We start from the raw sequence: 25,458 nt of genomic DNA, 5'->3' as shown, positions 1-25,458 counted from the left end.
TAATTTTTACCTTTTGCAAATGCTGGCACTGAATATAAACACAAAGAAACTTTGTGTTTAATAGTCTTCTAAAATTAATTTTATAGCACTATCAGCTCTTATTTGTCACCAAAAAGAATATTTCAGCAACATTATGTGCTCAACAGATGGCTATCCTCTATCATACATAACCATATTTTAATATTGTTCCTATGGAAAATACTCCAAAAAACAATTCACAACCAAACTTTTCAGAACACACATTCATGAACTGGAGCCACTTGCAGTTTTGTTAGTATTTACATGAGATTACAAATCAATGATTCCAATAAGGCTTTAAAAAAACTGAATTATCCTTTAATTTTTAATTCAAATTAAAATATGATTCTATCATTCCTTCCACGTTTCTTCATTTGAAATGGTTCAATGGACCATCTGCAATTACTCCAAGCCAACAGAGCCTGTTACAGAAAAAGGAAGATCCTGGCCCTTTGACAAGGGTCCTTCCTTTCAGTATGGGTGTGACCAGGTCTTCCCAGTTGAGCAGCACATTAACAAAGTTTCAGCTCTCTTAAGGGGTGCTGGTTTCTGGGGTGAATACTGATAGTACACCTACAGAGAACTGAAGATGACAGATTCTAAATCCCAAATATGGCAGGGCCTAAAAAATGATTTCATCCACCTCCTACCTACAGTAGAAACAAAGTCTAAAAAGGATATACTGACTAACCTATGGTCACAATTACTAGTTAATAATAAAATAAGTAATAAAAATTTAGTATCAGTATGGTGGCAATACCGCAAAAACTTTGTTTCCCATTTAAAATGTGTTGCTTTGGAGGAAATTTTTAGCTTGAAGCAAGTTTTGTATTTAAACTATGAGCATCCACAGAACAACAACAACAACAAAAAAAACAGAGCCATAAAATTGTAAATGACAATAACCTAGACCAAAGGCATATTTGTTAACAACTTTTCTTCTTGGAAAACACCCTTTACAGGAAGGTTACAAATAAAATACAAACAATTCTTTCATTTATACTTCCCCTTATTTCCTTAAAATATGGCTAATGTCTAACACAGATGAATCAGCTCTAAATAGCTTTCTGGCTAAAACAATAACTACTTGTTTGGAATGAGGAGGCAAAAAAAAAAAATAGATTCTTGGTCACTTCACTACCAAACTCTCAGTCTTTAAGGTTTCTGACCTGCCTAGCCAACTCCAGTCTGCTTACTTACAGAACTACACTTAGTGCATCTCTAGGCTCAGAATCAGCATTTCCTGAAAGAGTCCCTTTACTCCATCTGGGGTGTGAGATAACTCTAGAGCCAAAGCTATTTACTCCCAAATAAGAGTGACAAGCAGAAGTCTTTACACTGGTATATGCAGTTCTTAAGTACTTCCTAAGTAAATTCTGCATGTGAAACATTTGTAGGCAGGTCCTGCTTATTTTGTTTTTTTCTGAGTTAAATTCAGTACTCAGCTTTTTCACCTGGTCCTAAACTGTTATTCCTATAACCTCCCTCCCTAGAAAAGGGAAAGACTGATTAATGTTGAATCTTCAACAAAATGTTCATGCCTACTTAATTTAAAAAGTTGAATCATTCTAGCATTGAGCAGAATGTACATGTTTATATTCAGATTCCTGTGTATTTCTTTTTCCCACAGAGACACTAAAGGAAGCATAGCAGACAATGTTTGATGAAGGGGCAAATGAATGATACAAGAGACAAATTATATATTCTACCTGTTCTGTTAATACTTCTAAAATACCACGTTTTGCAAGTTAAAAGTAAACATAAAAATTTAATCACACTAACCAAGTTGAGAGAGACCCAATCATATTTACCACTTTTTACTTTCTTTTCTGGTTATCCCAAGTTTCTTCTATATTTAGCTAAGATAATATAGCCACCAGATAATTACAAATAAAATCAGAATTCTCAAACTTACATGAAAATAAAACCACACTCAAAAAGTCATATATTATAATGTCTTTTTTTCATTAAGACTACTTGGGTGCCACTTAGATACCGGGAACAAACTGATGTAAAAAGGATTAAAGATTCTCAAACTAAAGGAATTTCCAACAGAAGTTAATCTTCCTTTATACATAAGCAAGATCCAAAACATAATTCAGCTTTTAGCATATTGTAAATCTTTCCCTAGGAGAAAGTACAAGTGTATCAGTTCCTAAGTGTCTAAAGACTTAAGCCATCACAATTACCCTGGTACTCATTAAAAATACTTATTCCCAAGACTACTTAGAATCTCCAAGGAATGAATAGTTCAGGAATCTATTTTTAGCAGATAACCCAGATGATTCTCAAGAACACAGGCTGGTAGCTACTGGTATAGAAAAAATAGTGGCTGGACAGTCAGAAAAGCTGGCTGTTAAGGCCAGCCTCAAGGATATAGGTAAAACTAAGTTTCACAAAGCATTTGAACAGGGGGTTCATGGTTCTGACTTTGTGGAGCTTTTCATTTAATTACTGATATCATTTCTCCATCATAAACAAAAAAGGGGGTGATATATCAGCCTGAAAGCCCTGTACTCTAAACTTCAGTAATACTATTATTTCATTATTGGTATCTACTATAGGGTTCAAAAGTAGTTTCATGAGAAATTAAAAAGATTAAATAACTCATGCATCATAAAAACTATTCATGAATTCTAGTAAAGAGGTCCTTCTCAAGAGTTGGTTCCCTCTTCCTTGGCTTTCTCAAGAATCATGCCCACCAGATCCCAGAGAAACTGGATTTTTTCCGAGACTGTATAAATCACAGTATAGCTATTTTATGTAGTTGTAAAGGCTGTCATTTGCCATCACAACCTTCATACCTTCTGAAGTTTTCTCATGCCAGAATGTTAAAGCCATTTCCAAATAAGAAATAATATTTGGAGGAAGACAGCTAGGAAAGCAGAGGAACAGGGTTTAAATAGAAGATCCTAAGTAGACTACCTACTTAGATTCAAATGATCTTGAAGTCTTCAGGATATACTAACATAACTCCTTTTTTCTACAAATCATATTTTCTGTAATTCAAAGTTTTCTTCTTTTAACAGGTTATGTGGAACTCAAACTCCCAAAATATGCACTACTGTGAGTTCAGTGGTTATAGAATGTTGCTATCTGGAGACATCTATAAGTAATCTCTTGTTAACAGTTAATATAAAGCACTCTGGCACTATACTGTGTGTGTATCTGTGCGTAAATAATTTTTTTCCACCCTTTTTCAAAATACTAATGGAAATTTGTACATAAAATGTGGGGAAAAGGCCTAAGAATTAAGGTTTGAGAACACTGCTCAAATTCTGGTCCTATCATTTATAAAACACCTTGTCTCCGAGCAAGTAACTTTACCTCTGTCTGATTGAAATAGATGGAAGACCACTAAGCTATACACTTTAAAAAGATGTAGTTAAAATACAAGATAAGGCAATTTCTAAACCAAATTTTAAGTTTTTAAATTTTATTAAATTTATTAAATTTTAAGTTACCAATCTTTGTATTTGGCTATTTTAAATAACTACCCAAAGAAAGTATGATATTCAGTAGTGAATTTTCACTTCACTGGAAAGTTTAGCCTACTTTATTAAACATGAAAAGACACCCCTCTTTTGCCAAGTCACATTTTTCAGGTATCTGATACCACTAACTGGTTCAAAGACTCTACCTATTCTTTTTCTTTTACAAATAAGATATTACCTTCTGTATCTCTGTAAATATGAGTAAGTGTTTAATAAAGCTATTAGGTAAAGTTCTAAATAAAACATCATTTACTTCAAATGTCTTTGTAAATAAATAACATTAGCTAATTAAAGCACAATACCTCATGATGGAAAAATACCTAAATGTAAAAGTGCTCAGTATTTAACTCCATTTACTTTATCACTCATGGTTAATCCCAGTATATTTACACAGATTTGAATCTGAGTATAAACTTATAAACCAGTCATTTCAAAATTAAAATGTACTTTTCTACAGAGGTGCTATAGTTTTAATGTTGAATGTTTCCCCAAACCTCTTTAATTAAAAGCTTGATCCCCAGGGTGATATATTAGAAGATGATGAAACAAAGATAGGGAGCCTAAATGGGAGATCCTTAGATTACTGGTGGCATGCCCTTGAAGTGAACTGTGGGACCCCAGTCACTTCCTCTCTCCTTTTGCTTCTTGGATCACGTAAGCAGTTTTGATTCACCATGTACTCCTGCCAAGATGTGCTGCCCCACCACAGGTTCAAAGCCACAATCCAATTATGGGTTAGAACCTCTAAAACTAAGCCAAAACAAATCTTTACTCTTTAGAAGCTGATTATCTCAAGTATCATACAATAGTAACAGAAAGTTAACTCAGAAAATTGGTACCAAGAAGTGAAGTTATCAACTATAGCCATACTGGAGGATGTGGAGGAGCCTTTGGAATTGGCATGCAGTGATCTGGAAAAGTTTGGAGGAGTAGGCTACAGAAAGCCAAAAATGCTGTAGGTGGAGTTTAACAGGTGATGCATGTAGAGGCTCAAAACAGAACGCTGACAGGAACACTGAGGGTAAAGGCCAGTTTGATGAGGTTTCAGATGGAAATGAGAACTCTTGGCAATTGGACTAAAGGTTACCCTTGTTATACCACGGCCAAAAGATTTGGTCACATTTTGTCCATTCTCTGATACTTTATGGGAAGGCCGGGATAAAGGGTGATGGACTAATTTATCTGGCAGAGAAAATTTCAAGGCAGCAAAGCACTCAGGCAGTGGTATGGATGATACTGGCTGCTTTTAGCCAAACTTGCCAATGAGAACCAGGAACAATGAGTAGCAGAGAAGAAAGGTTTAACAACTTCCCAGTCTGGTCCAAAAAAAAAGAGCACGAGTAAAGATGCAGATACTAACAAAGATAAAAAGTCAAATGTTTTGTACCAGGGCAATGTGAAAGATGGCTCAAGGACATCTCAGGAACTGCAAGACCACTCCATTCATCACAGGCTCAAAGGCTTAGAAATACAAATTTGTTTCAAACACTTCCCAGGGTAGATTCTTTTGATAATAGAGCCCTGGGATATACTGTCCAAGAGGTCCACCTACGTACATGTTTCCCTGGAATTCATTTCCCATATTCAGCTAGCAAGGCAGTCAGAGGCCACTGTAACTGCAGTTCAAGCGGAACCTCGGGCAGGTCCAGGTATAGGTCAATATACCTTGGCATCATCCATGTGATACTGATTTTGCAGTCATGCAAAATGCAAGAGTTATGGAGTCAACAAAGTTTGCATGGAGATTTCACAGGAAATCCCCATAGGTCAGATTATGATAGATTGTGGGGTCTGAGTCCCTGCAAGAATTCCCTGATAGGAGAATGAATGGAACTCTGAGGCTGAAGTTGAAGCCACAATGGAGAATCCAGGAAGGCAGAGGTGCCAGCAAGTTGCAACATTTGTCAGGGAAAGGTTACAGCAGCCAGCACAGTCAGCCCAAGAGAGTGGCCATGTAGGCTGTAATCAACAAGGTCAAAGGATTTAATGATTATCCTACTGGATTTCGCAGATGTCTTGGACTGGTTTTTATAATCCTAGACTTCACTTTTGGAATGGGAATATATACCTCATGTACTACCCAACACTGTAACTTGTAAGTATTTAACTTTTGTTTTGATTTTTACAGGGACTCCTAGCTGAATGTGTCTTGAGTCTTACAGGAGACTATACTTGGACTCCTGAGCAATGCTGAACAGTTAAGATTTTAGAACTCCTAGAAATGAAATGAATACATTTTGTACTGTGACTTAGGCATAAACCTTTAGAAACCAGGAATCAAATATTGCAGTTGCATCTTGAAAGTCCCCAAAGACTTGATCCCCAGGTTGGCAACTCTGGGAGACAGTGGTATCTTTAAGAGATGGGGTATAGTGGGAGGTCACCAGGGGCATGCCCTTGAAAGGAATGTGGGATTCCAGTCCCCTCTCCACTCTCTTCTGCCTGGCTTGTGAGATTAACAGTTTTGCCCCCATGCACTCCTCCCATGATATGCTACGTCACCACAAGCCCAAAGCAACAGGGCAAACAGAACATGGACTGAAGCCTCCCATGAGCTAAAATAATCTTTTCTTTTCAGAAGTTGGTTATCTCAGATATTTTATTTTAGTTATGGAAGGACAACATGAGAGCAATGAGATACTAAGAACCTTAAAAATTCACAATATTACATAAAGAAAAATAGAAATTGGAGGATTTCAATTATACCAAGCAACATTAAGAGCACTGTTACTACAGAGGTGAGTACAAATTTCTCATCTATGAGATGATAATAATAATATTGTCTATCTCTTAAGGTTGTTGTGAAGAGTTAATATATTATTACAGACAGAACAGTGCATGGCATATAGTAATTATTTAATATTAGCTATCATGATTAAGTAGAGAAAATACATTTGCAATCTAATCTAGGATGAGAAGTGCAATCTCTCTAGAAACCAGCTCTCCATAAATTCCCCAACCCACTGGTATCAAGGATTTTTTGAACACAGAAAAACTGATACATGATTTTAAACCTTTTAAAGGGTTTTTTTTTTCCCCCCAAGTAAAATCTTTTCTCTCCCTAAACACAAAATACACTAACCTGCTCATTTACCCAATAAATGTATTAAAATACCTTAATACTTTACCAGTAAAATACTTTACCAGTCCCTCCCTCTCACAGAAGCCTTACCCATCTCTCCCTCCTCCACAAATTGAAGTTTGCTCTAGAACAATCACTACACAAGAATTATGAACAAAGTACTATGAAGAACAAAGGTGAGAGGCCCTACTAGAAAGGTTAGGGCCAGAACCTTACTGGCAGCTCGCAGAAGAACCATGTTTTTCCATGACTCAGTTCCAGATCTCAATCTTTAACCAGTATATTTACCCTTGCCACACATAATCCATTTAAGAAACTTAAATGGTAAAATCCTAAAATTTGGTCTAATGTCTTAACTTTCACAATTTAGAAATGAATGTTTTACTCAGCTTTGTGTCATTATGACCAAAATATATGACATGAACAACTAAGAGGAGGGAAAATTTATTATGGTTTCATAGGTCTCAGTTTGTAGATGGCTGATTTCATTGCTCTGGGCCCAAGATGAGGCAGCCAGCTATGACAAAGGGCACTGTGTAGGAAAGCAGCTCACCTCATGGTAGCTAGAAAGCAGAGTTGAGGGGGAAGGGACTTCAGTGCAGATGTATACTTCCAGGGCATGCCACCCCTAGTAACCCACCTCCTAGAGTCACACCCCACTTGCCTGGAGTTACCTCTCACCCTTTAAACTAGGATGAACTGATTAAGTTACAGCTCTCACAATCAATTCACCTCTGAACATTCCTGCATTAACACAGAAGCTTTTTGGGGAGACACCTCCTATCCAAACCATAACAAAGGACAACAGAAACTTCCTAATAAGAAACTAACCAGAATAGTGAAAGATATTTAACTAAATACCTTACAGTGCTACTACAGCCTATTGAGATAGACTTGTGAAATAGTCGGACAAATTGAACTACTTCTAAATTAACCTGCCCTTTGTGTCATCCTTGGCTCAATGAGCATACAGCCAAGATCCCAAACTTCATGAAGTCATGATGGAGACTGAATCAAGAATGTGGATGATTCAACCATCACTCTCAGTACTCGGCAGCAGAAGTTTATGGATCTTTAATTTGCTACACCAAAAAGGTTAACTGCACCATGTCAAGTGTGTGCACTTATATATTTTAAGGAGTACTGTTTCTTAATACAATGAGTTACAGAATGGGCAAGAAGTAATCAAGCTTTTCTACACACGGGTAGTACAAAGCAGGAGGTTAAGTGCTTCGATTAAAACAGAAAGACCTGAGTTTGAATTTTTGTGTAATATCAAATCACTTAATTTATTTAGTAACTCTTTCTAAACCCAGTGAGAAATTTAAAGCTCTTTAAGACAAAACACTTTTTTTTCAAGTAAAATCTTTAATCTCCCTATACATGAAACACACTAACCTGCTCATTCATCCAATAAGTGTATTAAATACCTACCCTTTACTAGTCCCTCCCTCTCATGGGAGCTCTTACCACCTTACAGGGTTGTTAAGAGTACTAAGTGTATTTAAAACACTAAACACAGTGGCTGACACCCAATAAACATTCACTTCACCTTGGTCCTGATATTATATCCAAACTTCTATGAACCTGACATTGCATCAGGGCTGCAACTAGAGTGAGGTAAATCAGACGCCTAGAGAACAAACTGACATGCATGACAGAATTAATACCTCTTTTAATCTTGTAATCTAGAGGCTTCTCTTGCCTCCCCTTTAGTCCTACCCCTGCACAGCACATAGAATGATAGACTAATACTGGTATCACAATGTCATAGCACTTACACAGCTTATTTTCAAAACCTTTTTTCCTCCATTTGCCAAAATGGAGGAATAATAAATTTGGGCCACCAGAAGTAATTTACATACCACTCAAAGCAAATCACTCAGTTTTAGAATATAAAAAGAATCTGAGAGAGGAATGGTGTTAAAAATTATCCTTTATTCTCTCAATGTATAAAAGTCAACTTCATAAAGGAAGTTGTGACCTAGAAGCAGGCTGGGTAGCATAGTAAAATCAAGATATGAACAAAGATCTTCTGCAGATAATTCTTTATCAAGGGATAATCTCAGGCTATATCAAAAGTTGACAACAGAATCAAAGAGTTCATTACTTTTGAATTGGCTGATGGAAAATGGAAACATTAATAACAAAATAGCAACAAATTGCTTCTAAGATACTTAGAAACAACTGGCTCAGGGAGAAAAATAGAAATCTCTTTAGCTATCTCAATCTCACTTTTTTTTCCTATTCCAGTGTCTAAACTTTTGTTAAATTCTAATTTGATCAAAATTTAAGTGAAAATGCTTAATGAAAAACATTAAACAAATTTTTCCCCTTGAATATTTTCATCTTTTGCCCATAAAATTCTTGATGTAGAAGCTCAGGAATTGCTTAACTGAACAAGTATTTCTTGAGGCAGGTGGCTTTCTATTTTCCTTTTCATTAGTATTGTGATCTCTTAATTTCTCCATTATGATGTTAAGGATTTCCTTTAAAAGCTCTTAAAAATTCAAATCAACTTAAGCCCTCAGAGTGTTCTTACCTACCATATGCTTAAAGGGACAATTAAAGGATTTTGTACCACCTTGGGTCTTGCCTACTTGCAATCTAATCTTAGATGCAGCAGGGCTTTTGTGGTAATGCACACCTGTGATCCCAGCTGCTCCAGAAGCTGAGGCAGGAGGATGGTGAGTTCAAAGCCAGCCTCGACAACTTGGGGAGGTCCTAAGAAACTCAGTGAGACCCTGTCTCTAAATAAAATACAAAAACAGGCTGGGGATGTGGCTCAGTGGTTGAGTTGAGTGACCCTGGGTTCAATCCCCAGTACCAAAAAATAAAAATAAAAAATAAATAAATAAAAATCTTAGATGCCTCTTTCACTTACTGACTCCTAATTGCCTAAGGTCCACAAAATGCAACATGTATTTTATTTTATAAAATTTCTTGGCACTAGAAACTCCTAATGTTAATAAAATCTTTACCCCAAATAACAAATTAACCACGGCTCATCTGTTCAACACTAGATGTTAAGGAGGCTAAGGTTCTATCTCAATGATTCTACTGAACTTCAATTTCTGTTCTCAAACTCATTTCAAATACAAATGCTACTAGTCACATTCTGTTGAAGGCAACAGAATGGTAATTTCTAATACTGCATTTACAGTTCTTCCTGGGATTTTCACTTTGCAAAAGTATAATTCATCTTTTAATAAAGAACATCAAAATTAAGGTAGAACCTTGGAAATCTCTCAAGGTTTGACAATTATTACAAAAATGCCAACTTTAATATGGGTAAAGGCATCCACAAAGCATATATAATTCTGAATAAAATAGCATAACATTATCCAAAATCCTTTGGAATTAAATTAAGAAAGCCTTGCAACAATCTGAATTGGTATATAGTTGCCGCCTAGAGGTCAAGGCTGACTCATTTAACATTCTCAACTGGCTTTTGTTGTATAACCTTACATAAGTATGAGAAGGCAGCAGGGGTGTGACATCTTATGGTTTTGTCATTTCTTAACTTCAATCTCAGCAGGATTCCAGGTCATCCTGAAAAAAGGATGGTTGAAGAAGGCAGGGAGACATGTTTTGGTTCCAGGAATCAGATGGTAAGTTAGAGAAATTATCAATTCTCCCTATCTATCAGCTATAGTTCTATATTATCAAATGAATTGATGACTGTGGAAGTACTTTATAGTACTTAATACGTTAGAAAAACTAAATGTCCATATAATGGTCTTCATACCCCCTACTATCTACTAATGCACAAACTCCCTAATTGAAAGTCTTATCCATTTTTCTGTCTCCTAATACTTATCATAGTTCTCTGGGTAGTCTACATCAGCAATCCTGTAAGTTGGAGATGGAGTGATAAAAAGACACAGAAGAGACAGTAAAGAAATAGTGACATGTCAGATTGCCAATCTATATATGTGCTCCAGGGAGCACACGCACATCACATTATACACCTACCCTAAAAAAGTTCAATGGACCCTCTTAACATTTTTTTTTCCCCTAAGGAAAAAAAAAAAATTACTGAAATATGTAGGTGATCAAAATTTCACTCCACATTCATAAGCCCCAGAATGAGAGGGTAAGAGACATGGTCGGCTTACTTCCCATGTCAGACTTATGGGTCAGTCACAGGGCCTCTCACAATGAGTAGCTTGCCAAATTAATTTTGATTTTATAACATATATATTTCTTTTTCAATACTTTCTAAATAAAAAATCAGACACTTCAGTAATCTGTTCCAATGCTAGGAAAAAACTGGTTGTGTTGAAATTGTTAATCTCTGTGTTAGGTTCCTAACACATTTTTAAAAAGTAAGTATGAATATTAAGTAATTGGTACCTGACACACTGGCCTTAGAAACTAAGATACAACTTCTCTGTAACTCCAATGTTAACTGGTTTCCAATGAACTTTAATCACAAACATATTTACTGGAATGATTACAACCCTGGTATACTGAGTCAGTCAGCTAGGATTCAAATTCTAGATCAGAGCAATTAGTAGTCCTATGACCTTGGGCAAACTCTTTAACCCCCTTAACTTTAGATTCCCCATTTCTAAATTGAGGATAATAGTGCCTTTACCTCCTAGCACTGCTGTAAGGATTACATGGAGATCATCTGAAATGCTTACTATTAGGCCTGGGAATTAGTTAAGGCTCAATGAATGTTAGCTATCATATTAGATTCCAGCTCATTCCAAAGCAAATTTAAGGCAATTTCACATGCAATGCATACTCAATAAAGATATATGTGAATGACCCAAAGGATCATTACTATGCAATTTAGACTTACCTCTGGTAAATTTGTTTTCAAGGAACTGGCCTAACTGAGTGAATGATAATAACTTGATATGTTCAATTGCTATTACCCAATAATTCATAAATTTGCTAGTAAAGATAGCTCTTTTTTTTTTTTTTTTTTCCTCTTTTCCTTCTTATTTTAATCTTTTACTCCATCGGCAACACCTGATTCTAGGTAACTGCAGAAGAGTAAGATTAAATAGGTTCAAATCACTTTTGAGCAATTAAGAAAACAAAACAAACACAGGTCCCCCATAACCAAAATTTAAGAGTGACCCTGAGAAAGAGAATTGTAATATCATAATACATCCAAGATACATTTAAATTGTGTAGCTAAAATTTTAAAAAATCCAATTTCATACAAAAATGAACCATCAAACCACTGTTTAACTTTCAGTAAATAATTATTTCTAATTACTATGATAAAGGCTTTAATTTTTTACATAATGTGTGTGTGTGTGTCCATCCCATAAGCCTCTGAGACTGCCATCTTATTATATTTCAAAAATCACAAAATCACACTAAATTCTAAATCACTTCTACACTGTATAGTACAGAAAAAAATCAATTTCTGGCTTAAAATTCTTATTAACATGAACTATTTTAATAAACTTAATAATATAAAAACATAAGAAGCAGTACCTCAGTTTTATCTTCTGCATTCTGGTTATACTAGGTAAATATGAAACTGTTATCCATATTCAAATAACATTAGGTCTGACTTTAAAAAGTAAGCTTAGAACTTAGCAAAGGTTTACATTTAATAATGAAAACTAGTAGCACCATCAAATTTTAAAGCCAAATATCAGCAATCACTTTCTGACAATATCTTGTGGAAGATTGTATTGGTAAATCCATGAAACCAATATCAGACTACAGCAACTCAGAGCTCTTGGGTATATTTTTATTCCATTAATGTGGAACTGCAAAAGATTACAACATTTGTTTCTAAGACCAAAACGTAACACAATTTACCCATGAAATTTTATTTCCATGTTTTAAAAATAATAATCTTTTTACTCTTATAAGTATCTAGGTTTAAAGCAAGTATTACCTTGAGACCCACTGCAGTATTTGGAAAATTTTGAAGAAGCTCAAAATAAGATTATCTAAAACAAGAATTACTCAATTTTCCAAAGTCACCCTGTCTGAAGCAAGGGATATTAAAGGTGAAATTCACAGGAAAATAGCAGTTAAAAACGAACAAAAACAAAGAAAATGGAAAAAGCATAGAGAGAGATCAATTCAAAACTTGGCTCTGACATCTTCTCCTAGAAATTCCAGCAATTTAATTTAATTTAATTTTTCTATGTTTAGTCAGTAAATTCACTAAATTCACTTAAATCCTTGGTGTCCTTAGTTATAAAGTGTTAATAATACCTAAATAATTGGTTTGAGGACAAAATGAGGTAACACAAAGGAAGAAGAAAGTCCATTAAAAGTTTGTTCTACACCTATAATTTATTATAAAAAAATGTTACCTGCAGGGGCTGGGGATACAGCTCAATTGGTAGAGTGCTTGACTAGCATGCACAAGGCCCTGGGTTCAATCCCCAGCATCATTAAAAAAAAAAAAAAAAAAGTTACCTGCAAAACAAGAGAGCAGGAATAAAGTCTCCAAAATACTGTTACTGAACAGAAACTGCTATAAGTGAAAATGACTCTTTAGTCCTTTCCACATAGAAAAAAACCTATCTGGAGTTTCAATATCTCCAAGAAAAAACAAACACCTTTCTACAATTTATATTCCAAATTTCAGGCAATAACTCCTTTGCAGCTAACCTACATTTCCTGTGCTTTAGTTCATTTGAAAATTCTTTTATCTTCCAATTCTCCTTAGGTGGGATGCACACCCGTTTTATTCCTTTCATTATTTCTGTACCTAGCAGAATTCTAGAGGCACTGTGCATGAATATATTTATTCAGCAAATATTTACTAAACAATTACTTTGTGCCAGATGGTAAGTAGTAGAACAAGACCCATAAATGATAAGGCTTTGCTCAGGTAACTTATAGTCTAGTGAATAAGACAAATATTTATCAAATAGGTACAGAAATAGATAAGTTTCTAATGTGGAGAGCAAAAAAGTGCAGAGATGATGAAGATCACACAGAAACCGACTCTGTTTTGGGAAGGAGGAAATCAAAGGAGGTCAAGGAGAGCTCCACTGAGGTACAAGGTTTAAACTGAGATTTCAAAATTGACTATGCATTGGGCAGATTTTGGAAAGGTAAGGGAAAACAGACCAGGAAGGGAGATGGAACGTATTAAAAGGCCCTCATCAAGTCAGGAAGGAGCTTATGTATGTAATAACTAAAAGGATAAATGAGAATGGTTGGGGATAAGAATGGAGAGCTGCATAAAGCACAGAAGATAAATTGTCAGTATTAATGAAAATAAAGGATGAATAGCATTAAATATTTAAGCCATCTTAAGTCTTTTTCTTGAATAAAATAAATAATCTAAGGGAACTATGTTTTTATTCCACAAAGATCTTTAGTTAGATTATGACTTGATCTCACCAATTATTAGACACATGACCTTGGACAAATCATTTAACCAACTTGAGCCTCTTCTATTTTTTGTAATCCAGTATTCAATTACTCTACCTATTGAGATTACAATAATAAATAACATATAGCACCTGTTCTTACAGACTTCACATCCTTGAGAAGTATATATGAAAAACAACCTAAGTACTACAGAAGATGATGTCCTCCAAAAAAAAAAAAAAAAAAAAAAAAAATTGACATAAAAGGCTCCTACAAGGCCCAAAATAAGAACAAATGTGGACACTGGTGGGCTGCAAACCACAGTAAAAACACAAGTCACACACCTTTCTGTGAACTCTAGCACGTGACTAAAGGATGATATAATGATATATATAACAGAAAAATTACTCTGCCATTCCAACACAGGTGAAATATCAAAACTATAATGAACCTACAAAATAAAGAGAACTTAGTGATAGGACTGAACTGAAGATTAGGATTAATATATTCAGAATAAATATTTTATGTTAATTTTTCTTTTTTTTCTAAAATTTTCCTCTTACCTCAAAAATTTCTTCCATATCACATAACTACATGCCAAACTCATCTTTACACCTTACCCAAAAGGCAAATACAGTGACATTCTTGCTTTACCATCACTGACTCATGTCCAGTTTATGGTCTACCTAAATGAGAATGGTTAGGGATAAGAATGGAGAGCTGTGCCCTTTTTTCATCTAGCACAGAGTTAGTTATCCCTATGTTATTTTCCATTTGTTTAGCTGGCTCTTCCTTACTGTGTACTACTTTACGTATGACACTACATTGTTCCTGATTTTACTTCATTCTGTAGTATCATACCTATCCTTATATTTTAAAAGTCATATTAAAACCAAATAATGTTCACAGCAGAAAATACTACCTGATCCTAGAAAATAGTTTTTCATTTTTAAGACAAATTGTTGATAATATTAATAACTGCAGAGTACATTCAAAATACAACTTATGTAACAATAAACCATGACTGATTTCCTGGTAACTATAATTTTATACCTTTGTGTATATAAACTTATCACAAAAATTCCTGAGGTCAATGAGGTCATGCCTATAATTCTATTTAAAAACTACACAAAAATAACTTTCCTGAGCTATAAAAATGCATGAGAATAAGTCTAGAACAAGTGCACTGCTTTCTGCTCAATATAAGATATATAACAGAAAAATTACTCTGCCATTATTCTATCTCGCGTGTACACACGCACACACACAGATCTTGAAGTCAAGAAAATGAGGGAAAATCAGAACTCTCTAACAAAAGTTACCACCAAAAATGCAACGTATCTATCTTCTTTTCTAATGGGCACAATAAACTCTCTTTGATGTATCTTAAAAGAAAATGTGTAACATAACTTCTGTTAAAGAATTCCAACCCAACTGCTCTCGGTTTTACAAAATGAGTAAGGTAGGAAGGGAAAGGAGTATTAACTCTAAGTCTGAGATATATTGTTAAACATTACCCACCCTTAAAAATGGTCTGTGGAAGTACAAATTGATTCATTCTTTTTTTCTAAAAGGTTAGAATTCTTTAGTGAGGAGTTTCACCCCACTTTAAAACAAAAAAAAAAAAAAAAAAAAAAACCGCTTCACCTTACAAATGCCTTCTTAGAAATACATAAAATACTATTACTTTGCAACTTCCTCCGCCCTTTTCAAAGAGCACACCAAACCTCCGTACTTTCCTTCTTTCTCAGGCAGCAGCTCCAGTTCAGAACCTGCACTGTGACTGGATACATAAGATCTGTCTCTGTGTGTGTGACCTTGGGCATGTCATTTATTCCCTCAGTTTCCTCGTCAGCATCCCAAAGTGAAAGCAGTTCTGGACTAAATATATCTTAGGTATTACTCCTAAGAGTGTCAAGCTTTTCTGCTTAGGGACAGATTACCTCCTCAAAGGGGACACATCTTAAAACTGGAACTGAATCCGTAGATCTGTCAACATTTGACTCTTCCTTCTCCAGCGCTCCTCTTCCTTCAAAGGGCATAACCCTGGTCACCCCAAGAGCAGGCTCCCAAAAACCCTTTCTTTCCTCCACTCCTTCCCTAGCTTATTTATAAAGCCGGGGAAAAACAGCAGCTTCACCTCTCCTCCCCAAGCCACACCTTTAGAGGACCCCACCCCAGGCACATCCGCCCTCTCCCCTCTCCCCGGGCCAGAGAGGCCAACCTCGCCCTTCCCCTCCGCCCCCACCTAGACGAGACTTCCTGGAGGCGTTCGGGCCCCAGCGGGGCAGGCGGCATTTACAAACCCGCTTTACGCCACTCGCGTAGGGTAACCTCGCTTACGCCCATAGGGCCCCGCTCCCAACCCCGTCCGCTCCGCCTTCCAGAGCCAAGCCCGAGTGCTTCAGTCCCCGAGTGACCTGACCTTTTTTACTCCGTGCGGAGGTACGGTGATTAGGACAGAACAGCCACACCTTACCGGCAACTGAGGCACTGACTTCACTTCCCACCTTTGGAGCCCTCTTCAACTCCCGGATCAATTCACTCCGGCGACGCCGGAAGGACCCGAGAGGAACCAGGCGTTGTCCGGAATCCTGCCCAGCCGGAGTCGCGCAGCGCTCTATGGGGACTCGTAGTCCCACTCGCCGGCGTTACCAGCAATTCCTGCACCTGCGAGACTACACTTCCCGGCAGGCTGAGCGGCGGAGCCCAAGGCGATGGGTGGGGACACTTCCAGCCAATAGTAAGAGAGCTCCCTGCCTTTGCGGGAGGAGGTGAGATGCAGAGAGAGGGTACGCAGAAAGGAGAGGAAGGGCGGGGCCAGCTCTCACCTGCGCCAATCAGGGTGCACTGTCAGCCCCGCAGGCGCCTCACCCATGGAGGGGCTGGGCTTGCGGAGCAGAGGAAGGAAGAGGGTGGGGGACCCGAGGCGGGGAACGTGGGGTAGCTGGGTTGAGTGAGCAACGCGGTCGGAGAGGAAGCCTCTAGGAACTCGCCGGTGTGGAGGGAGGGTGTGGTGTGGAGACGTGCCCCGTCCGAAAGAGCAGCTTCCTAAGAGCAGCCAAGCCCCAGGAAACACCAAGCAACCAGACCCGCGGACTGGGGAGGGATAGGCTGAACCTGGACTCCCTGCAGGGGCACCTGGGAGGGGTGGCCAAGTCCAGGTGTGAGGCCACTGAGTGTGGGAAGAAGGGGTACTCTGAGAAAGGGAAGAGGTAGAGTCGCTGCACAAGTGCAGCGAGCGGGAAGGTACACCGGAGCCGCTTCCCGCCGCCTCCAGCCTCGGCAGCAGCAGGAACAGCAGGGGGAGGAGCAACAGCTGCCAAATTCGCCAACTGGAAGAGGGGGAGGCGGAGCTTGAGTCCCTGTAGAAGCTGAAGGCACAGCCTGGACTGTAGTTTCCCGGGAGAGACCAGAGCAGGAACAGGAGCGGAGCGGAGTGCAGTCTTCCGAGCATCAGCTCCAGCATCCCGCCAGGGGTTGAAGGTGTGTGGGAGGTAAGCGTGACTGCTTCTTCCCGGCGTCCGCACACTGCCCGGAAGAAAGAACCATCCGATAGGAATTATATCAAGGCACAGCTAGAAGAGTCTGCGTTGGGTTAGGAAATCGGTACAATCGCCTTTGGGTGAACGATGTACATTTTTGGACTGGGGTGGGGGTGCAAAAGGTATCTTGACCCTGGGTTTAAAGGGCGTGGTTAGTGGTTTTGGTTTGAGTTGCACCATTAAAACTGTTCTGGGAGATCTCAAGATTGAGGGAAACCTTGCCGATTGAGGACAAGGTGGATTGATATCTGGATAGGTGCGTAGCTGGTAAAAAGCAAATATTGTGTCTTTGATATAAAATTACTTCAGAACTATTTCAAAATAACTTTGCATTCTTCTTCGGTGTTTGTTCTTTGCGTTGGTTTATCAGACTATTCTGCTTCTGATCTGTTATCCAGGGTGGTTGTATTGCAGGTTCCTAGAATTGCAGGAGATCAGGATTAAAGAAGCAAATGTAAGCAGGAATAGGATAGGACGATTCTAACTGAACCTATCAGAAGTATAACTTTTGCCAGCAATAACGTGAAATATATTTTAATGGATAGATACTTAGCTTTCTTTCCAGTGGTTCTGGAATACTGAAACAAAGACCAGGACTCAGCCTACAATGGGAACATATGGTGCACTTCATTGCTGCTCCTTATTCTCTCATTTCTGTCCGGTAACATTTGTACATTTTTAAAAGCATGAGTACAAGGAAAGCTGTGTGAGGATCTTTTCTCTCTTTAGACAGTATATGTTAAATGATTACCCTTAGCATGTGTTATAATGGGCTCAGATTTTAAATACAGATAGCGTCATAAAATAATACTTTATTCTCCGTATTAAACCATGAGTGTATTTCTTTGAATGTAATTACGGTACCTATCAGTGGAAATGTTAGGTAAACATCAAAGTCTCAGCAGCCTTTGTTTGACTATGACAAGATTACAGCATTTTCTAATTAGAAACTTAGTAAGAATCTATTTGTCTAGTTTTTTTTTAAATTTTGTTTGTTACAGAGTTCCCCAGATTATAGGGCTTTTAATCATAGCATACTTCCCCATATTTTGTTTTGAAATGTCTTCATTGTGACAATTTAATATTTCAAAGTTGAATACTTTAATCTAGATTTTTTTGTACTAGAGTCAATAAAATAGTCATTACCTTCTATATTCATGCATTCCTGATTAAGGTTTTGGATTTTACTTTTGTGATATACACAAAATTCCTTTTTCAAAAGAAATGACGCAAAGGTATTCTCATAGCTTAAAGTTTACTTCCATGGAGTGCTACTGTTGATAAGTTTAAGTAACACATCAGTGTATATTCCTCCTCTCCCACATTCTCACACCCCAGAGGAATATATAGACAGACAAATCTTAGAAAAACTGCTACTTGTAGATTGTCCCCAAACAGATCAGGTAAGTATTAGAAGCAGCAAGGAGCTTAAAAGGAAGAAAAAGCAACAGTAGCCACTAAACTTAGCAGCCATGACAAGGATCAGATTTTATCTTTGTTATATCACTGGAGAATATATTAATCCACATAGCTGATATGACCTTGAGAAAATGATTTGGGGAGAAAAACTACTAGGGCGCTAGTGGAGCTTGGGAGGTTGTGTACACTCATTATTTTAAATGTATTGTCTTGAATCAGAATCTTAGATTCTCAGGCTCTTCTACCGATTAATATGGTGAAATGGAAAATTGCTATCACTGGGTTATCTCCCTCTTCATGTAATAATAATAATTATAATACTGGCAATAAGTTCTTTAAGTCTTCATTAAAAGATATTTTTGAAAGAGTCTTGTTGAGAATCAGTTAATAACCAAGCAAATAGGAAGATGATTTGTAACAAAACAATTGAAATTCAGATGTACTTTGAATCTGAGCTATGTGTGTAGGTCTTCTGCTTAAGGTATCATAAGACTAGAATCTTATTAGGAATGAATGAATTTGTGGTATTAAAGTGCCAAGTTTTCTCATTTTCAAGCTTTAGATCCTTTTAAGCGTGTCAATGAAAGAAATTGGGTTCCTGTATCATTAAGGAGTAAGAGGACCCTGTTTTTTGTGGGAGAAAAATCATTGGCCATTTGTTACCTGGAATATTCGTCACTCATTTTAATTAATGTTCACATTCAATATCAGATAATATGAAGACTTTTCTTGATTGGTGTTGATAAAGCATACTAATTTTATGCATTGTACTGCCTGTGTGAAAAGCGTATTATTTATTGTGCTCTTAAGTTTTACTGCAGATATAAGGCTATGAGTGAATATATGATGAGAAAGAAGCAACACAGTGCAGAATATTTCTCTTGAATGGAAATTGCTTAGGAGTTGATTGTTCTGTAATCAAAAGACTTGGTTAATTTCAAATTATACTGTCTTTTGGACTTTTGTATAGATTTAAAATTCTAGTTCTAAGTCTGTTGAGTAAAAATTATTGAGTAGCGTGGATTTCTAACAGGAGGATTCACTAATGAATGTGATACAAAGGAGCAATTCTTAAAGGTTCAAGATTAAATTATTTTGGTGTGGATGAAAGATGTGGATAGACATGAAGAAAACTGCTTTAAAAAAGTACCCTTAACCCGAGAGGAAAAAGATTTGCTATTTTTTGTTAAATGTCTATAAGTGATGACATGGCCTTTCCCCCTCAATCATTAATTTCTGTATACATAGTGCAGACATTACTTTTCTACACTTACATATTCACTGGAGTCAGACATTAATTCACTAGAATTTGAGGACACGTTATTAAAGCAGAAAAGATTCTGTATGTACATTCACATCTAAGTGAAATATTGTCCTTTGGACAAAATTTTTAAAAGGAGCAAAAACTTGAATGTTGTTTTATCTTTTAATAAGAGGTACTTGAACTAGACAATAAAGATGAATAAGAACCTGTTTTTTTATTTATTTATGTAAATTCCTAAGGTTAAATTCTGAGGGGATTTAGATTGTTATATTCAGATAAGGGTTTTGCTTTTGCTTTTTCACTCTTACCTCTAAGGTTTCTAGCATTTAGTTCTTAAAGTTTGGGGTTTGTATTTTAGGTAACTAGATTATTAGGTCCTGGAGACCATGTATTTCTTCTCTGTCTCCTGTTGATCCTACGCACCTTATGTCATGCTATGCATCAAGAATTGACTTGTAAAAACTTCATGAATTAGCATTATTGGCTAATACTTTTTAATGTACACATGAAGTACATATTTTGTACTTTGATACACAAGAGTCAGTGTACCTCACAGAATGATTACTGTATATTAATTCTGAGAATGTCTTTGTCCTAATTAGCTTTGAAGAAATGTTATCTAAGCCCAGTTTGATTTAGACTGTGTCGACTGCAAAGACTTATCTACAACTTTGGGTGCCAGCATTTCCAGATTTATCCCAGAGGTAGAGAATATGGTTGAGGGGAAAGGACTCTACCACCAGAGGCACCTAAGGTCTGCATTTTATAGCCAGGGAAGCCCATGGCTTACCTCTACTTACCTTAAGTCCCTGGAGACATACCTTTGTTGATGTTTATCTTAAAAAAATTATTTCATTATAAAAACTGAATTTGTTCTTTTTTCTCCATTTTTTCTAACCACACCAAAAAAGAAAAAAAAGGGGGCAGGGGAGAAATCATGATAATTTTGTTTAAACATGTATAGAATTGGGCATTTGTTGGTCTTGATTGGACATTCCAGAAACAAATTAATCTGATTAGTGTTAAAATTAAAAATTCAGTATGATTTTTCTTTCATTACTTAACACCTGAACAATTTTAGTTAGTTCTAAGTAGTTCTTGGTAATGAAATTAATTACAGCAGGTATTTAACTGCCCTTTGCTTTGCTTTTTAATATTTCTACCAGCATACTGATAGATGTAACTTATCTTAGATCTAATGATTACTTTTCCTTATCTTCCTGTTCCTTTGGCATTACTCCTAATGGTTAGCACTATGGTTTGTGTTTTAGTTGAGTTCATAATTGTCTTCCTAGTCAATAGATGCTTAGTGTCTTTAAGAACTAACACTTTCCCTGACTTTATTTATTTATTTGGGTTTTTAAAAATTATTTGTTCTATTTGGTTATACCTGACAGCAGAATGTATTTTGATTCGTTGTACACAGAGGGAGTACAACTTTTCATTTTTCAGGTTGTACATGATGTAGAGTCATGCCGTTTGTGTAATCATACATGTACACAGGGTAATGACGTTTGTCTCATTCCACGATCGATCTTTCCTTCCCCCCTCCGCCCCCTCCCCTCCCCTCATTTCCCTCAATGTCGAGAGCCTTATACAAAATCCAAACTTAGTAGGTGGTAACTATTTGTTCAGCTATTTGGCAAGCTATAACGAAGAATCATTTTACAAACAAGTAAAACTATAAAAAAACGAATTTTTCTTAGACAACTGTTTTAGCACCAAATACAACCCTCTGCCCACAACAGTTGCTTATATTAGAGCTAAATATAAATATTGCACTCTATTGTTGGATTTCTGAATGAATAGAGCAAATAGTGTCATTAACTACAACCTTGTACTTGTGTGTTTTAGATATGAACTTATTCTTTGAATACCTTTTGCAGTATGTGTGGTTCATTTTCTCTTCTTGCCTGTAGAATTCTGCTGTTTTAAAGATGTGCTTCTAAGTAATAGTTCCCCCACACACACTATGACTTTTTTTCCTAACATATAGAAATAGAGGACTTCCAGAAAAATAGATAAGTGTAACATGAGGCTTTATCTTTACTACTAACTCATCTTGAATGTTCTAATTTTAGTGACATGCTTGCTTTGGGGGTCTTATTAAGGCTTATTAAACCTGAATTACACTGTACTTATTATCTTTGAGCCCTGTCATGGAAAAGAATAGGTTTTCAGGCTTGGAATTAAGGTCCAGTGCTGTGTTCTGTACTATTTAACTACTGAATACTAAAACTTGCCTGGCTCCTGAGGCTGCAGCCTCTGCTTTGGGGCCCCCTTCTGGCTTAGCCTGGGAAAGGAGGCTTCTGAGAGCCTCACTGCTCTTAATTTAGTGTAGCAAGGCAGGAGGTTGGAACTCACTTTAATAACCTTAGTTTCCTAAGTGTATTGTTTTTCCCAGATACATTTGGCTCCAGAGTTACCAGTAACAGGAGCTCAAATATCACAACATGATTTCTAAAGTGCAGTCTGACAACCCAATGAGTAGTCATCAACTTACATCTTGGGTTTTTTGTTTGATTTATTTTTAATGGAACTCAGAGAGCTCACTGGAAAACTTCTGATAGTATGCCCACCTTTCATATCTTTTATAATTTTCTTGATAATCTAAATTTTGTTATTGTACTTGAGGTTTTTTAACCCTATTTAACTTGAAGAGCTAGTTAATTTTATTGTTTTTTTTTTTCCCACCTCTTGATAGATAGTATGTTATAAAATGTAATTTTTTGCCATTCTCTTGAGTTAAGTTGTTGGAGCATTTCATTGTTATTTACTTGACAAAGCAATTTAAAATTATTGAAGCAAATAATGTTTTAAGGTACGTTTAACCTTTCAGTTAAGAAATCACTATATAGTATCCTACATTGCTTACCCATATGAAATCACTTATTCTATGTCTAAGGCAATTTAAATGGTATTTTACATCATACATTCTTCTACATATAATGCCAGATGAAATTTGTACAAAGTCCTTATTCTTACGGCTACATACCAATGGTTTAATATTTGTTTGGGGTAACTCAGAAAACTTTTTTTTTTTTTAATACAAGGTCTTGGTCATAAGGTACATAAGTTAAGATTGCCAGAAAAGTCCTTTTTTTTCCCCTGTGTTTTAAAGTTTCTATTCGTTAAAAAAAGACACAACTTAAAATTACAAAGGCCTAATAACTACTCATTTTTAAAAATATAACAGATTAGTTAACATTTGTAACATAAAGTCAAAATTTTGAAAGAGAAAAGAATCTAATCTAAATTATCTTCAAAGCAAATATTTATTCACATTATATGGCTCAAAATGATTATCAACTTAAAAATTAGTTTTAAAATATGCATCAGTTTCAAGTGTTTTCAGCTGTAAGATTTAGGCACAATGATATAAAACAGTAGGCATTTGTTTTTCTAGAACAGGCAATCTAGAGGACAGTAGTCACTTGTTTTGGTTTGGGGCTCAAGGTTGTCCTCATGATTTCTGTCATGTTTACTGTAAGGCAGATGCTTTTTCTGATAGGTATCACATTCTGATCTAGGAAGGAAAAATGGGTGACAGCTTTGTCTGTTGACTCTTTCTCTTTTAACCAGAAAATACAAGCTTTCCTGAAGACTTCCAGAAAGTGTCCACTGTGCACTTACTGGCCTATCTCTTATGGCATCCCCTAACTTTAATAAATGTTTTGATAGCAAGAACTTCTGCCTCTGGTGAATGAAGCAGGGGAAAAGGTTCCAAAATGATCTTCTGGATAACTGTCAATAATTTCAGACATACTATGATGATTAAAACCATGTTAATTTAAAATTTTATTCCTTCTCATTCTTACCAATTTGCTGTCCCCTTTCCCCTCTATTTTTTCTTGGTAAATTAGCAAAGCATAACCTTCCCACACCAAGTTTTCACTTATGATTATAAGATTTTTTTTTTTTACCCTTTCCTGAGTAAAGGCAGTCCTCAAAGACTGATGGTATCTCTAGTTTAAAAGCTATCTAGCCAATAACCGCATCTACTTCAGTAAAACTTGATGAATCTATTAAAAATCTGCTTTAAATCTTAAAGAATTCAAGATTCTTTCTGAATAGACTGTATTCAAGAATATGGGTCTAGCCAGGCACAGTGGCTCACATCTGTAATCCCACCAACTCAGGAGGTGGAGGCAGAAGGATCACAAATTTGAGGCCAGCCTCAGCAACTTAGCAGGACCCCATGTCAAATTAATTAAAAAAAAACAAAAGGACTGGGATATAGCTCAGTGGTAAAGGGTCTCTGGATTCAACCCCCTGAGCACACACACTCAAAGAAACAGGTCTAATATAAATCAGAAAAAAACTGAAAATTAGGATTCCTTTTAAGAAAATTTGCTTAACTGTCTGACAAAGCAAAATTAGCTCTTGTTCTCTAGAGGGAAACTCAACCTAAAAATTTGTCATCCTACTGAAGTGGTAATGTTATCCATTTCTAAAATGTAAAAATTATTATCAACATCTATATAGTGATTACTACCTAAATCATGGCTCATACCATACAATGACACACTTTGGACATATACTTTTGATGCATTATGATTCTTTGAGAGAAGAAAGCTAGAAGAGAATATTGAAATGGAGAAAATGGGAACAAGTAATACTGATTTTCTTCCTGCATTAAAACACAAACAAACAAAAAACCCTTGTTATAAAAGATGTTGACCAAAGAACTTTGACTATATTGCAGTTTTCATTGCATTTCCATAACAACATCTTTCTCGGCCAATTTTCAATTTCTACCACATTCCCTTAAGCGAGTACCTTTCTTGAGAATCTTAAATTCTACAGTAAATCTGTAGCATGGGGTTGTGTGCTGTAGGGAGACATAGAAAAATATATAAAGTCACTTACTGCTTGGCATAATCTTTTGTCAGTATAGTTAACAAAGACATTATAAGAGACATTTATGTAAGAATAAGGACATGTGACTTACAACTATGATATTATAATTGTTACTAAGGTAGAAGCCCGGAAGCAGAAGAAATTGATCTATGTGGTAATAAAGACTGTCTGTGAGGAAGAATTAAGGCATGATGGTTATGTTGGTTAATTGCAGGCGATGGCAAGCTATGGTTTGTAAGCACACAAACTTTTTTTTTTTTGTCAATAAAGTTTAACTGAAACATAACTATGTCCATTCATTTATGTATTGTTTGCTTTCTTATGACAACAGTGGAGTTAGATCAAACAGCAACACAGTCCAGCCATTGGAATGAAGAATGAATGACACACAAGCCTTAAATATTTCCTGTCTATCTATCATTAAGAAGTTGATCAATCACTGGTTGAGAGTATCAGCTTGGCAAT

At 36.4% G+C, this 25,458-nt stretch overlaps 2 protein-coding genes across 6 annotated transcripts in view; one reads left to right on the top strand and one right to left on the bottom strand.

The window, feature by feature from the left end:
• Positions 1 to 16,536, bottom strand: part of PDCD10 (programmed cell death 10) — a 45,427-nt gene extending 28,891 nt beyond the window's left edge. The window contains exon 1 of one of the 4 annotated variants that reach the window (XM_079156397.1): positions 16,385 to 16,536. The gene's annotated coding sequence lies outside the window, so the exon portion shown is untranslated. Of the gene's footprint in view, positions 1 to 2,244; positions 2,340 to 16,330 lie in introns of those variants that run through there. The other 3 variants (XM_079156396.1, XM_079156399.1, XM_079156398.1) reach the window with 3 other exon arrangements.
• Positions 16,537 to 16,902: 366 nt separating this feature from the next.
• Positions 16,903 to 25,458, top strand: part of SERPINI1 (serpin family I member 1) — a 93,997-nt gene continuing 85,441 nt past the window's right edge. Inside the window, exon 1 of one of the 2 annotated variants that reach the window (XM_079156394.1) lies at positions 16,903 to 17,402. The gene's annotated coding sequence lies outside the window, so the exon portion shown is untranslated. The remainder of the gene's footprint in view (positions 17,403 to 25,458) is intronic. The other variant, XM_079156393.1, reaches the window with a different exon arrangement.

This window comes from Sciurus vulgaris, assembly GCF_902686455.1.
Source record: "Sciurus vulgaris genome assembly, chromosome: 10".
Classification (NCBI taxonomy): Eukaryota; Metazoa; Chordata; class Mammalia; order Rodentia; family Sciuridae; genus Sciurus; species Sciurus vulgaris.
Note: the sequence above shows the minus strand (reverse complement) of the source record. Positions and strands in the feature narration are given on the sequence as shown.